The sequence below is a fragment of the Triticum dicoccoides genome, chromosome 2B (assembly GCF_002162155.2).
Source record: "Triticum dicoccoides isolate Atlit2015 ecotype Zavitan chromosome 2B, WEW_v2.0, whole genome shotgun sequence".
Taxonomy (NCBI): Eukaryota; Viridiplantae; Streptophyta; class Magnoliopsida; order Poales; family Poaceae; genus Triticum; species Triticum dicoccoides.
This window is the reverse complement of record NC_041383.1, coordinates 380,221,677-380,236,293: the sequence shown is the minus strand read 5'-3', so window position 1 is coordinate 380,236,293 and position 14,617 is coordinate 380,221,677.

Genomic DNA, 14,617 nt, shown 5'->3' with positions numbered 1-14,617 from the left:
AAGGAAAATTGTGCTCAAGTACTAGAAGAAGAATTACATAGAATGCTTGGCATAAAATATGTGAATGATGAGCATGATTGCAATGCTGTTAGTATGAATTCCTTGAATATCCATGATGCTAATGATATGCAAAGCCACAAGCTTGGGGAAGCTATGTTTGATGAAGATGATATTTTTTGTCCCCCAAGCTTTGATGAGCAAATTTACTATGATGAAAGCATGCCTCCTATCTATGATGAGTATTGTGATGACACGTATGCTTTAAAGAATAATGATAACCATGAAACTTGTCATCCTGATCTTAATTTTCAATCACATGATAGTTATTTTGTTGAGTTTGCTCCCACTACTATTCATGAGAAGAATTTTGTTTATGTGGAGAGTAGTAAAAATTCTATGCTTGTAGATCATGAAAAGAATGCTTTAGGTGCTGGTTACATTGTTGAATTCATTCATGATGCTACTGAAAATTATTATGAGGGAGGAATATATGCCTGTAGGAATTGCAATAATATCAAGTTTCCTCTCTATGTACTTAAATTCTTGAAGCTATGCTTGTGTTACCTTCCTATGGTTGTTGATTATTGTTCGCATAAGTTATTTGCTCAAAAAATCCCTATACATAGGAAGTGGGTTAGACTTAAATGTGCTAGTCATATGCTTCATGATGCTCCCGTTATGTTTCAATTCTTATCTTTTATGTGAGCATCATTGTCATCATCATGCCTAGCTAGAAAGCCATTAAAGAAAAGCGCTTGTTGGGAGACAACCAAATACTCATCCTTACTGTTTTTATGTGTTCACATGATTATGCTACTGTAGTAATCATGATTTATAGCTTTTGTTTCAATAAAGTGCCAAGTAAGACCTTTAGGATGACTTACGGTGATAGTTGTGTTGATCCTGCTGAAAATCAGAAACTTTTCCACCCAGTAAATTAGTTTTGTTCATTCATAGAAACGTGATTCTGATCTGATTCTTTTTGATATGGATTGGTACAGAAATTTCTTAGGACTTCCTAAGTTTGTAGGATTTTTAGAGTTCCAGAAGTATACGTTTGATACAGATTACTACAGACTGTTCTGTTTTTGACAGATTCTGTTTTCTATGTGTTGTTTGCTTATTTTGATGAATCTATGAGTAGTATCGGAGGGTATGAACCATAGATAAGTTGAAGTACAGTAGATATTACATAAATATTAACTTAGAATGAGTTCATCACAGTACCTAAATGGTGGTTTTATTTTCTTATACTAACGGACCTTACGAGTTTTCTGTTGAGTTTTGTGTTGTGAAGTTTTCAAGTTTTGGGTAAGATTCGACGGACTATGGAATAAAGAGTGGCAAGATCCTAAGCTTGGGGATGCCCAAGGCACCCCAAGGTAATATTTAAGGACAATCAAGAGCCTAATCTTGGGGATGCCCCGGAAGGCATCCCCTCTTTCGTCTTCGTTCATTGGTAACTTTACTTGGAGCTATATTTTTATTCACCACATGATATGTGTTTTGCTTGGAGCGTCATTTTCTTTTGTCAGTTTTTGCTTGCTGTTAGTTAGAATAATGTTTTGCATCTTTAGTTTCACTAAAGAAGTCAAGGATAGCCTTTGCCATGCTTATTTTGCTAGCATACATGTTGCTGTTTGAAAAACAGAAAGTTTACCGCTGTTGCAAAAATCTCCTAGAAACGTCGGAGAGTGGTATAATGTTGAATCTTTTTGCATATTGAGCTATCATAAATTTATTACAGTGGGAATTTTAGTTAATAATTTGTGGAGTAAGGGAAGTATTGTTTCTCTTGCATTCTTTACAGACTGTACTGTTTTGACAGATTGCTGTTATGGTTGCATTGTTTGCATATCTTTGCTTGTTTAATGATTCTATTTGGTGATAGGAGTATTAAATATGCAGAGGAATTTAGTATTCAATGTTGAATAATAATTTTAGTGATTTGTTACAGTAGAAGATGATAAGGTTTTGCATTGGTTTATACTAACCGATCTCACGAGTTCTTGTTGAGTTTGTTGTGAATGAAGCTTTTGATAAAAAGAGAAACCATGATATGAGAGGAATTAAGGAGACACAAAAGTTCAAGCTGGGGGATGCCCAAGGCATCCCAAGATAATATTTCAAGAAGTCTCAAGCATCTAAGCTTGGGGATGCCCCGGTAGGCATCCCACCTTTCTTCTTCAACAACTATCGGTTAGTATCGGTTGAGCCTAAGTTTTTGCTTCTTCACATGAGTTGTGCTATCCTTGCAATGTAGTTTTCTTTAGCTTTTCTTGCTGTTTGAATAAAGTATCAAGATCTGAAATTATTAAATGAGAGAGAGTCTTCGCATAGTTGCATAATTATTTAGCTACTCATTGATCTTCACTTATATCTTTCGGAGTAGTTTGTTGTTGCTCTAGTGCTTCACTTATATCTTTTAGAGCATGGTGGTAGTTTTATTTTGGAGAAATAGTTGAACTCTCAAGATTCACTTAGATTATTTTGAGAGTCGTTAATAGCATGGTAATTTGCTTAATGTTAATATACTTAGTGCTCAAGATATGTGAAACTTTCTTGTGAGTGAATTGAATACTAAGATAAGTTTGATGCTTGATAATTGTTTTGAGATATGGAGATGATAATATCAAAGTCGTGCTAGTTGGGTGATTATGAATTTGAGAAATGCTTGTGTTGAAGTTTGCAAGTCCCGTAGCATGCACGTATGGTTAAAGTTGTGTAAAAATTTGAAACATGAACTGTACCTGGTTTGTGCATCCTTATGAGTGGCGGTCGGGGACGAGCGGTGGTCTTTTCCTACCAATCTATCCCCCTAGGAGCATGCGCGTAGTACTTGATTTTTGATGGCTTCTAATTTTTTTGCAATAAGTATATGAGTTCTTTTGACTAATGTTGAGTCCATGGATTATACGCACTCTCACCTTTCCGCCTTTGCTAGCCTCTTCGGTACCGTGCATTGCCCTTTCTCACCTCGAGAGTTGGTGCAAACTTCGCCGGTGCATCCAAACCCCGTGATAGATACGCTCTATCACACATAAACCTCCTTATATCTTCCTCAAAACAGCTACCATACCTACCTATTATGGCATTTCCATAGCCATTCCGAGATATATTGCCATGCAACTTCCATCATCATCATCATGACATACATTAGCTTTGTCATATTGCCATTGCATGATCATGTAGTTGACATCGTATTTGTGGCAAAGCAACCATGCATTATTTTTCATACATGTCACTCTTGATTCATTGCACCATCCCAGTACACCGCTAGAGGCATTCATATAGAGTCATATCTTGTTATAAGTTTCAAGTTGTAATCCTTATGTTGTAATCAATAGAAGTGTGATGATCATCATTGTTAGAGCATTGCCCAAAAAAAGGAAAAAGGAAAAATAAGAAAGTCCAAAAGAAAATAAAAGAAAGGCCAAAAAAAAGAAAGGCCCAAAAAAAAAAGAAAAAAGAAAACAAAAGAAAAGAAAAAAGGGCAATGCTACTATCTCCTTTTCCACACTTGTGCTTCAAAGTAGTACCTTGTTCTTCATATAGTGAGTCTCATATATTCTGCTTCAAAGTAGCACCTTGTTCTTCATGTAGTGAGTCTCATAAGTTATCTTTTTATACTAGTGGGAATTTTTCATTATAGAACTTGGCTTGTATATTCCTACGATGGGCTTCCTCAAATGCCCTAGGTCTTCATGAGCAAGCGAGTTGGATGCACACCCACTAGTTTTCTTTTGTTGAGCATTCATAGCTCTAGTGCATCCGTTGCATGGCAATCCCTACTCCTCATGTTGACATCAATTTATGGGCATCTCCATAGCCCGTTGATTAGCCTCGTCAATGTGAGACTTTCTCCTTTTTTTTGCCTTCTCCACACAATCCCCGTCATCATATTCTATTCCACCCATAGTGCTATATCCATGGCTCACGCTCATGTATTGCGTGAAGGTTGAAAAAGTTTGAGATTATTTAAGTATGAAACAATTGCTTGGCTTGTCATCGGGGGTATAGAAGTTGGGAACATCTTTGTGTGACGAAAATGGAGCATAGCCTAACTATATGATTATGTAGGGATGAACTTTCTTTTGCCATATTATTTTGAGAAGACATGATTACTTTGATTAGTATGCTTGAAGTGTTACTATTTCTTTTATCAATATAAACTTTTGTCTTGAATCTTTTGGATCTGAATATTCATATCACAAGTAAGAAGAATTACATTGAAATTATGCCAACTAGCACTCCGCATCAAAAATTATCTTTTTTATTATTTACCTACTCGAGGACGAGCAAGAATTAAGCTTGGGGATGCTTGATACGTCTCCAACGTATCTATAATTTTTGATTGCTCCATGCTATATTATCTACTGTTTTAGGCAATATTGGGCTTTATTATCCACTTTTATATTATTTTTGGGACTAACCTATTAACCGGAGGCCCAACCCAAATTTCCTGTTTTATGCCTATTTCAGTGTTTCGAGGAAAAGGAATATCGGACGGAGTCAAAACAGAACGAAATCAACTGGAGAAGTTATTTTTGGAAGGAAACCCACCTGATGGACTTGGACTCCACGTCAGAAGATACGGGAGGTGCTCACGAGGGTGGGGGACGCGCCAACCCCCCTAGGGCGTGCCCCCTGCCTCGTGGGCCCCCCGAAGCTCGACCGATGTACCCCTGCACCCAAATACACTCTTGTACCCTAAAACTTCCAGAACAGAAGATAGATCGGGAGTTCCGCCGCCGCAAGCCTCTGTAGCCACCAAAAACCTCTCGGGAGCCCGTTCCAGCGCCCTGCCGGAGGGGGATCCCATCACTGGTGGCCATCTTCATCATCCCGGCGCTATCCATGACGAGGAGGGAGTAGTTCACCCTCGGGGCTGAGGGTATGTACCAGTAGCTATGTGTTTGATCTCTCTCTCTCTCTTGTGTTCTCTCTCGTGTTCCATCTATGGCATGATCTTGATGTATCCCGAGCTTTGCTATTGTAGTTGGATCTTATGATGTTTCTCCCCCTCTACTCTCTTGTGATGAATTGAGTTTCCCCTTGGAAGTTATCTTATCGGATTGAGTCTTTTATGAGAACACTTGATGTATGTCTTGCCGTGATTATCTGTGGTGACAATGGGATATCATGTGCCACTTGATGTATGTTTTGGTGATCAACTTGCGGGTTTCGTGACATTGGGAACCTATGCATAGGGGTTGGCACACGTTCTTGACTCTCCGATAGAAACTTTGGGGCACTCTTTGAAGTACTTTGTGTTGGTTGGATGAATCTAAGATTGTGTGATGCATATCGCATAATCATGCCCCCGGATACTTGAGGTGACAATGGAGTATCTAGGTGACATTAGGGTTTTGGTTGATTTGTGTCTTAAGGTGTTATTCTAGTACGAACTCTTTTATAGATTGATCTGAAAGAATAGCTTTGAGGTGGTCTCGTACCCTACCATAATCTCTATATTTGTTCTCCGTTATTAGGGGCTTTGGAGTGACTCTTTGTTGCATGTTGAGGGCTTGTTATATGATCTATCTATGTTATTATTGTTTAGAGAACTTGCACTAGTGAAAGTATGAACCCTAGGCCTTGTTTTCTATCATTGCAATACTGTTTACGCTCACTTTTATCATTAGTTACCTTGCTGTTTTTATATTTTCAGATTACAAAAACCTATATCTACTATCCATATTGCACTTGTATCGCCATCTCTTCGCCGAACTAGTGCACCTATACAATTTGCCATTGTATTGGGTGTGTTGGGGACACAACAGACTTTTTGTTATTTGGTTGCAGGGTTGTTTGAGAGAGACCATCTTCATCCTACGCCTCCTACAGATTGATAAACCTTAGGTCATCCACTTGAGGGAAATTTGCTAATGTCCTACAAACCTGTGCACTTGCAGGACCAACAACGTCTACAAGAAGAAGGTTGTGTAGTAGAAATTAAGGACGTCTCCCTTCCTGACCCTATCCGAATGGGTCTTCCTAAGTTCACAAATGCCCCATTGAAGAAACGCCGTAGCTGGCGTCCTCGGAGCCCCGAGGAGGAAGGTAGCAGAGAGGTCCTTCAATTGATGGGTAGGATAAAAACGCTTTCCAAATCTGGATTGACAATAATCAAGATTATGTCAATATGCATAATGCGGGGGGTGCAACCACTCCAATATCGTGGGCGTCCCATGTGGCACTTCAATGGAGAAGACGATGCCACCCGCTGCGGTCGGAAAGGTCCGGTCTCCGCCACCGCTCTGGTGAAAATACTGTCCGATTTATATAATGGAGGAGGAGAGGAGTTCATCCACATTAAGCCACGGGATGGATTTTCCATGTACAACCCCCCTAGCTGGGTGAGCTGCTGTCTTTTACTCAACTCTATTCATTCCCGCAGTCTTTCATCACAAATATTTACCTTTCTAGTCCATAACAGGAAATACGGAAAGCTATGAGGGAGGTCCACAGCCCGCCTCCATAGCCAGAGGACCACAACCGGGCCCTCGACCCCGGACTCGAAGAAGATCCGGACATATTTGTGGAGCTCGGCGACAAGGTGTTTTACCAGGCAAGCGGTGACGACACCTTGGTGGCCATCATTGCCGACTATCCCAACCTCCTCCCTGCATCACATGTAAGTAAAACAGGAGACCTATCTTCCGAAAAGGATTCACTATTTCCACCTTACCCACCGCACATGTATTGTGCTATATAGGGAAGGCCATCGGCGCTCCATGCCGACCCCGCGGAGACTCACCAACAAGGGGCACCCAGACCGGGTAGGCTTCCAAAAAGGAAAGCCAGCAGAGACATGTCCGAGTCGCCAGCGAAGAGGTATGGTTTAAAACACGATCCTTGATTGTTATCTTAAAATATAACAGTATCCGATGTATCCTGGTAGAAAGAACATTCGCCGGACTGTATCCAGGGATCCTGCCCGTCACGCCTCTACCAGCCGGATTCCAAAACCGGCCTCGAGGGTGGAGGCTAACATGGGGACAACACCGGACGGTCCTCCTACAAAGGATTCGGATAGAATATCCGCTACAAATTCCGAGGTGGGGAGCTCTATGATCATCGGCATCGGCGGGGCCGCACTCCGCGACCCTAGTTTTTTCGAAGAGGCTTTCAATTCCTTCAACTCGGGAGACGCGTACATCCGAGCTGCTCAAGGTGGGCTTGCTAGAGCCACAGACCAGTATTTAAAAGATATACGGGTAAGCAAAATCTGATAATTATGTATATCAGTAGCCCCTGAGACTTGAAACAGTTGGTACAACTGATTTAAGGATCATTGTATTAATAGGTTCTTACAGAGAATAATACCCATTTGTCTCAAGAGCTGGAGAAGTGTAAAGCCCAGCTAAGGGCCGCAGCTGCCAAAATGGAGGAATCCAAGAAGGCCTCATCTGGTAATATTTCTCTCGATCGATAAAAAACGTAATTATGTGTACCATTTGGCGTTCAACATGTTGCAGATCTAACAATAGATTCCGCAGGCAATCCCAGAGTGAATCCAGAGATCCTACAAGAGGATGAACAAAGAGCTTAACAACAACTAGAGGCTAGCGATCATGTACTTACACGGGTCAGGCGAGAGAAAAACAATCTCCAGGATGCCAATACCCGGCTGGGCGTAGAATTGAAAGATGTTCGGGCCCAGTTAGCTGACTTCGTGAAGGAGAATAGAAGGCTTCAATGCGGCATTTTTAGTATGTGCTCAAACGAACCTCTACATAGTTCGGCGAACAAACGGTCTAACAGAGTTACTTCTGTAGGTATACTGACTGGTTGTCCCGAAGAGGAGATTCCCGGATCCTCAAACGACTTCTGCAAGAGCTTTCGCAACTGCACGAATAAGTTCGGCAGGTGATGCAGGGTGTTGCCAAGGCCTTGTGGCCATCCGCCTCCCTGCCAGGAAGCATGGGGGAGCTTGTACAACTGCTCAAGGGAGCGCGACGGCGCTTCCGATTATGGAAGATATTTGCATGTCGACAAGGTGCGAGGGAAGCTTGGGCCATGGTAAAAACACGGTATACCAAGCTCGATCCGAATCACATGGCCCGGGTCGGACCTGTAGGGTCAAATGGGAAAGAGATTCCCGTTAGTCTAGTATATGACCAGGTAGGATTAGCCGCAAAGTATTCGCAACAGGATTGTAGGCTAGACAGCCTGTTGGATGGCATAGAAGAAGAAGTATGTGAGTCTAAGTGACTATGTACTTCAATTGACATATTTTGTCCCTAGCTGGATTGTAAATCATTTTTCATGGCAGACCATTTCGCTTCAGCCTCCAGACCCGACAGTCCGGAGTGTTTCCAAATACCCGCTCAGTTATGTAAACCGGGGTACGCGTGGAAACCAGGCGTAGGGGTCATAATTGCTTGAACAGACAAGTACCCAACTAGCCATGTTATATTACATGGATTGTAAGAAACATCTTCCAGGGAGAATAGTTTCGTTAAGGTTTCCTTTCCCTGGGTATGCATGCATTAATGTGCATGTCCGAACTGCGAGCAAAAACGCAGTATATGCAACATCTGGGGGTTTGTATTGTAATAGGTAATAAACGTCTTTAGTTCACCGACCGAATATTCCCTTAAGTGAAGGAAATATGCCCTAGAGGCAATAATAAAGTTATTATTTATTTCCTTATAATCATGATAAATGTTTATTATTCATGCTAGAATTGTATTTTCTGGAAACATAATACATGTGTGAATACATAGACAAACAGAGTGTCACTAGTATGCCTCTACTTGACTAGCTCGTTAATCAAAGATGGTTATGTTTCCTAACCATGAACAATGAGTTGTTATTTGATTAACGAGGTCACATCATTAGTAGAATGATCTGATTGACATGACCCATTCCATTAGCTTAGCACCTGATCGTTTAGTATGTTGCTATTGCTTTCTTCATGACTTATACATGTTCCTACGACTATGAGATTATGCAACTCCCGTTTACCGGAGGAACACTTTGGGTACTACCAAACGTCACAACGTAAATGGGTGATTATAAAGGAGTACTACAGGTGTCTCCAATGGTCGATGTTGGGTTGGCGTATTTCGAGATTAGGATTTGTCACTCCGGTTGTCGGAGAGGTATCTCTGGGCCCTCTCGGTAATACACATCACATAAGCCTTGCAAGCATTACAACTAATATGTTAGTTGTGAGATGATGTATTACGGAACGAGTAAAGAGACTTGCCGTTAACGAGATTGAACTAGGTATTGGATACTGACGATCGAATCTCGGGCAAGTAACATACCGATGACAAAGGGAACAACGTATGTTGTTATGCGGTCTGACCGATAAAGATCTTCGTAGAATATGTAGGAGCCAATATGGGCATCCAGGTCCCGCTATTGGTTATTGACCAGAGACATGTCTCGGTCATGTCTACATTGTTCTCGAACCCGTAGGGTCCGCACGCTTAAGGTTACGATGACAGTTATATTATGAGTTTATGCATTTTGATGTACCGAAGGTTGTTCGGAGTCCCGGATGTGATCACGGACATGACGAGGAGTCTCGAAATGGTCGAGACGTAAAGATTGATATATTGGAAGCCTATGTTTGGACATTGGAAGTGTTCCGAGTGAAATCGGGATTTTACCGGGTTACCGGGAGGTTACCGGAACCCCCCGGGAGCCATATGGGCCATCATGGGCCTTAGTGGAAAGGAGAAAGGGGCAGCCCAAGGTGGCTGCGCCTCTTTCCCCTCCCCTAGTCCTATTAAGACTAGGAGAAGGTGGCCGGCCCCCCTCTCTCCCTTCCCCTCCGAGGAATCCTAGTTGGACTAGGATTGGGGGGAGGAATCCTACTCCCAGAGGGAGTAGGACTCTCCTGCGCCTCCCTCTTTGGCCGGCCAGCCTCCCCTCCTCTCCTCCTTTATATACGGAGGCAGGGGCACCTCTAAACACACAAGTTGACACAAGTTGATCCACGTGATCGATTCCTTAGCCGTGTGCGGTGCCCCCTGCCACCATATTCCTCGATAATACTGTAGCGGAGTTTAGGCGAAGCCCTGCTGCTGTAGTTCATCAAGATCGTCACCACGCCGTCGTGCTGACGAAACTCTTCCCCGACACTTTGCTGGATCGGAGTCCGGGGATCGTCATCGAGCTGAACGTGTGCTCGAACTCGGAGGTGCCGTAGTTTCGGTGCTTGATCGGTTAGAACGTGAAGACGTACGACTACTTCCTCTACGTCGTGTCATTGCTTCCGCAGTCGGTCTGCGTTGGGTACGTAGACAACACTCTCCTCTCGTTGCTATGCATCACATGATCCTGTGTGCGCGTAGGAAATTTTTTGAAATTACTACGAAACCCAACAGTGGCATCCGAGCCTAGGTTAATGATGTTGATGTTATATGCACGAGTAGAACACAAGTGAGTTGTGGACGATACAAGTCATACTGCCTACCAGCATGTCATATTTTGGTTCAGCGGTATTGTTGGACGAGACGACCCGGACCAACCTTACGCGTACGCTTACGCGAGACCGGTTCCCTCGACGTGCTTTGCACAGAGATGGCTTGCGGGCGACTGCCTCTCCAACTTTAGTTGAACCAAGTATGGCTACGCCCGGTCCTTGCGAAGGTTAAAACGGAGTCTATTTGACAAACTATCGTTGTGGTTTTGATGCGTAGGTGAGATTGGTTCTTTCTTAAGCCCGTAGCAGCCACGTAAAACATGCAACAACAAAGTAGAGGACGTCTAACTTGTTTTTGCAGGGCATGTTGTGATGTGATATGGTCAAGGCATGATGCTGAATTTTATTGTATGAGATGATCATGTTTTGTAACCAAGTTATCGGCAACTGGCAGGAGCCATATGGTTGTCGCTTTATTGTATGCAATGCAATCGCGATGTAATGCTTTACTTTATTACTAAACGGTAGTGATAGTCGTGGAAGCATAAGATTGGCGAGACGACAACGATGCTACGATGGAGATCAAGGTGTCGCGCCGGTGACGATGGTGATCATGACGGTGCTTCGGAGATGGAGATCACAAGCACAAGATAATGATGGCCATATCATATCACTTATATTGATTGCATGTGATGTTTATCTTTTTATGCATCTTATCTTGCTTTGATTGACGGTAGCATTATAAGATGATCTCTCACTAAATTATCGAGAAGTGTTCTCCCTGAGTATGCACCGTTGCAAAAGTTCTTCGTGCTGAGACACCACGTGATGATCGGGTGTGATAGGCTCTACGTTCAAATACAACGGGTGCAAAACAGTTGTGCACGCAGAATACTCAGGTTAAACTTGACGAGCCTAGCATATGCAGATATGGCCTCGGAACACGGAGACCGAAAGGTCGAGCGTGAATCATATAGTAGATATGATCAACATAATGATGTTCACCGATGAAACTACTCCATCTCATGTGATGATCGGACATGGTTTAGTTGATTTGGATCACGTGATCACTTAGAGGATTAGAGGGATGTCTATCTAAGTGGGAGTTCTTTAATAATATGATTAATTGAACTTAAAATTTATCATGAACTTAGTCCCTGATAGTATCTTGCTTGTTTATGTTGATTGTAGATAGATGGCTCGTGCTGTTGTTCCGTTAAATTTTAATGCGTTCCTTGAGAAAGCAAAGTTGAAAGATGATGGTAGCAATTACACGGACTGGGTCCGTAACTTGAGGATTATCCTCATTGCTGCACAGAAGAATTACGTCCTGGAAGCACCGCTGGGTGCCAGGCCTGCTGCTGGAGCAACGCCAGATGTTATGAACGTCTGGCAGAGCAAAGCTGATGACTACTCGATAGTTCAGTGTGCCATGCTTTACGGCTTAGAATCGGGACTTCAACGACGTTTTAAACGTCATGGAGCATATGAGATGTTCCAGGAGTTGAAGTTAATATTTCAAGCAAATGCCCGGATTGAGAGATATGAAGTCTCCAATAAGTTCTATAGCTGCAAGATGGAAGAGAACAGTTCTGTCAGTGAGCATATACTCAAAATGTCTGGGTATAATAATCACTTGATTCAATTGGGAGTTAATCTTCCAGATGATTGCGTCATTGACAGAATTCTCCAATCACTGCCACCAAGCTACAAGAGCTTCGTGATGAACTATAATATGCAAGGGATGAACAAGACTATTCCCGAGCTCTTCGCAATGCTAAAAGCTGCGGAGGTAGAAATCAAGAAGGAGCATCAAGTGTTGATGGTTAACAAGACCACTAGTTTCAAGAAAAAGGGCAAAGGGAAGAAAAAGGGGAACTTCAAAAAGAACGGCAAGCAAGTTGCTGCTCAAGAGAAGAAACTCAAGTCTAGACCTAAGCCTGAAACTGAGTGCTTCTACTGCAAGCAGACTGGTCACTGGAAGCGGAACTGCCCCAAGTATTTGGCGGATAAGAAGGATGGCAAGGTGAACAAAGGTATATGTGATATACATGTTATTGATGTGTACCTTACCAATGCTCGCAGTAGCACCTGGGTATTTGATACTGGTTCTGTTGCTAATATTTGCAACTCGAAACAGGGACTACAGAATAAGCGGGCACTGGCAAAGGACGAGGTGACGATGCGCGTGGGAAACGGTTCCAAAGTCGATGTGATCGCGGTCGGCACGCTACCTCTACATCTACCTTCGGGGTTAATATTAGACCTAAATAATTGTTATTTGGTGCCAGCGTTGAGCATGAACATTATATCTGGATCTTGTTTGATGCGAGACGGTTATTCATTTAAATCAGAGAATAATGGTTGTTCTATTTATATGAGTAATATCTTTTATGATCATGCACCCTTGAAGAGTGGTCTATTCTTACTAAATCTCGATAGTAGTAATACACATATTCATAATGTTGAAACCAAAAGATACAGAGTTGATAATGAAAGTGCAACTTATTTGTGGCACTGTCGTTTAGGTCATATCGGTGTAAAACGCATGATGAAACTCCATACTAATGGACTTTTGGAACCACTTGATTATGAATCACTTGGTACTTGCGAACCGTGCCTCATGGGCAAGATGACTAAAACACCGTTCTCCGGTACTATGGAGAGAGCAACAGATTTGTTGGAAATCATACATACCGATGTATGTGGTCCGATGAATATTGAGGCTCGTGGCGGATATCGTTATTTTCTCACCTTCACAGATGATTTGAGCAGATATGGATATATCTACTTAATGAAGCATAAGTCTGAAACATTTGAAAAGTTCAAAGAATTTCAGAGTGAAGTTAAAAATCATCGTAACAAGAAAATAAAGTTTCTACGATCTGATCGTGGAGGAGAATATTTGAGTTACGAGTTTGGTGTACATTTGAAAAATTATGGAATAGTTTCGCAACTCACGCCACCCGGAACACCACAGCATAATGGTGTGTCCGAACGTCGTAATCGTACTTTACTAGATATGGTGCGATCTAGGATGTCTCTTACAGATTTACCGCTATCATTTTGGGGATATGCTTTAGAGACGGCCGCATTCACGTTAAATAGGGCACCATCAAAATCCGTTGAGACGACGCCTTATGAATTATGGTTTGGCAAGAAACCAAAGTTGTCGTTTCTTAAAGTTTGGGGCTGCGATGCTTATGTGAAAAAGCTTCAACCTGATAAGCTCGAACCCAAATCGGAGAAATGTGTATTCATAGGATACCCAAAGGAAACTGTTGGGTACACCTTCTATCACAGATCCGAAGGCAAAACATTTGTTGCTAAGAATGGATCATTTCTAGAGAAGGAGTTTCTCTCGAAAGAAGTGAGTGGGAGGAAAGTAGAACTTGACGAGGTAACTGTACCTGCTCCCTTACTGGAAAGTAGTTCATCACAGAAAACTGTTTCAGTGACACCTACACCAGTTAGTGAGGAAGCCAATGATAATGATCATGAAACTTCAGATCAAGATACTACTGAACTTCGTAGATCAACCAGAGTAAGATCCGCACCAGAGTGGTACTGTAATCCTGTTCTGGAGGTCATGCTATTAGATCATGATGAACCTACGAACTATGAAGAAGCGATGGTGAGCCCAGATTCCGCAAAGTGGCTAGAAGCCATGAAATCTGAGATGGGATCCATGTATGAGAACAAAGTATGGACTTTGGTTGACTTGCCCGATGATCGGCAAGCGATTGAGAATAAATGGATCTTTAAGAAGAAGACTGACGCTGATGGTAATGTTACTGTCTACAAAGCTCGACTTGTCGCAAAAGGTTTTCGGCAAGTTCAAGGAATTGACTACGATGAGACCTTCTCACCCGTAGCGATGCTTAAGTCCGTCCGAATCATGTTAGCAATTGCCGCATTTTATGATTATGAAATTTGGCAAATGGATGTCAAAACTGCATTCCTGAATGGATTCCTGGAAGAAGAGTTGTATATGATGCAACCAGAAGGTTTTGTCGATCCAAAGGGAGCTAACAAAGTGTGCAAGCTCCAGCGATCCATTTATGGACTGGTGCAAGCCTCTCGGAGTTGGAATAATAGTGTGATCAAAGCATTTGGTTTTATACAGACTTTTGGAGAAGCCTGTATTTACAAGAAAGTGAGTGGGAGCTCTGTAGCATTTCTGATATTATATGTGGATGACATATTACTGATTGGAAATGATATAGAATTTCT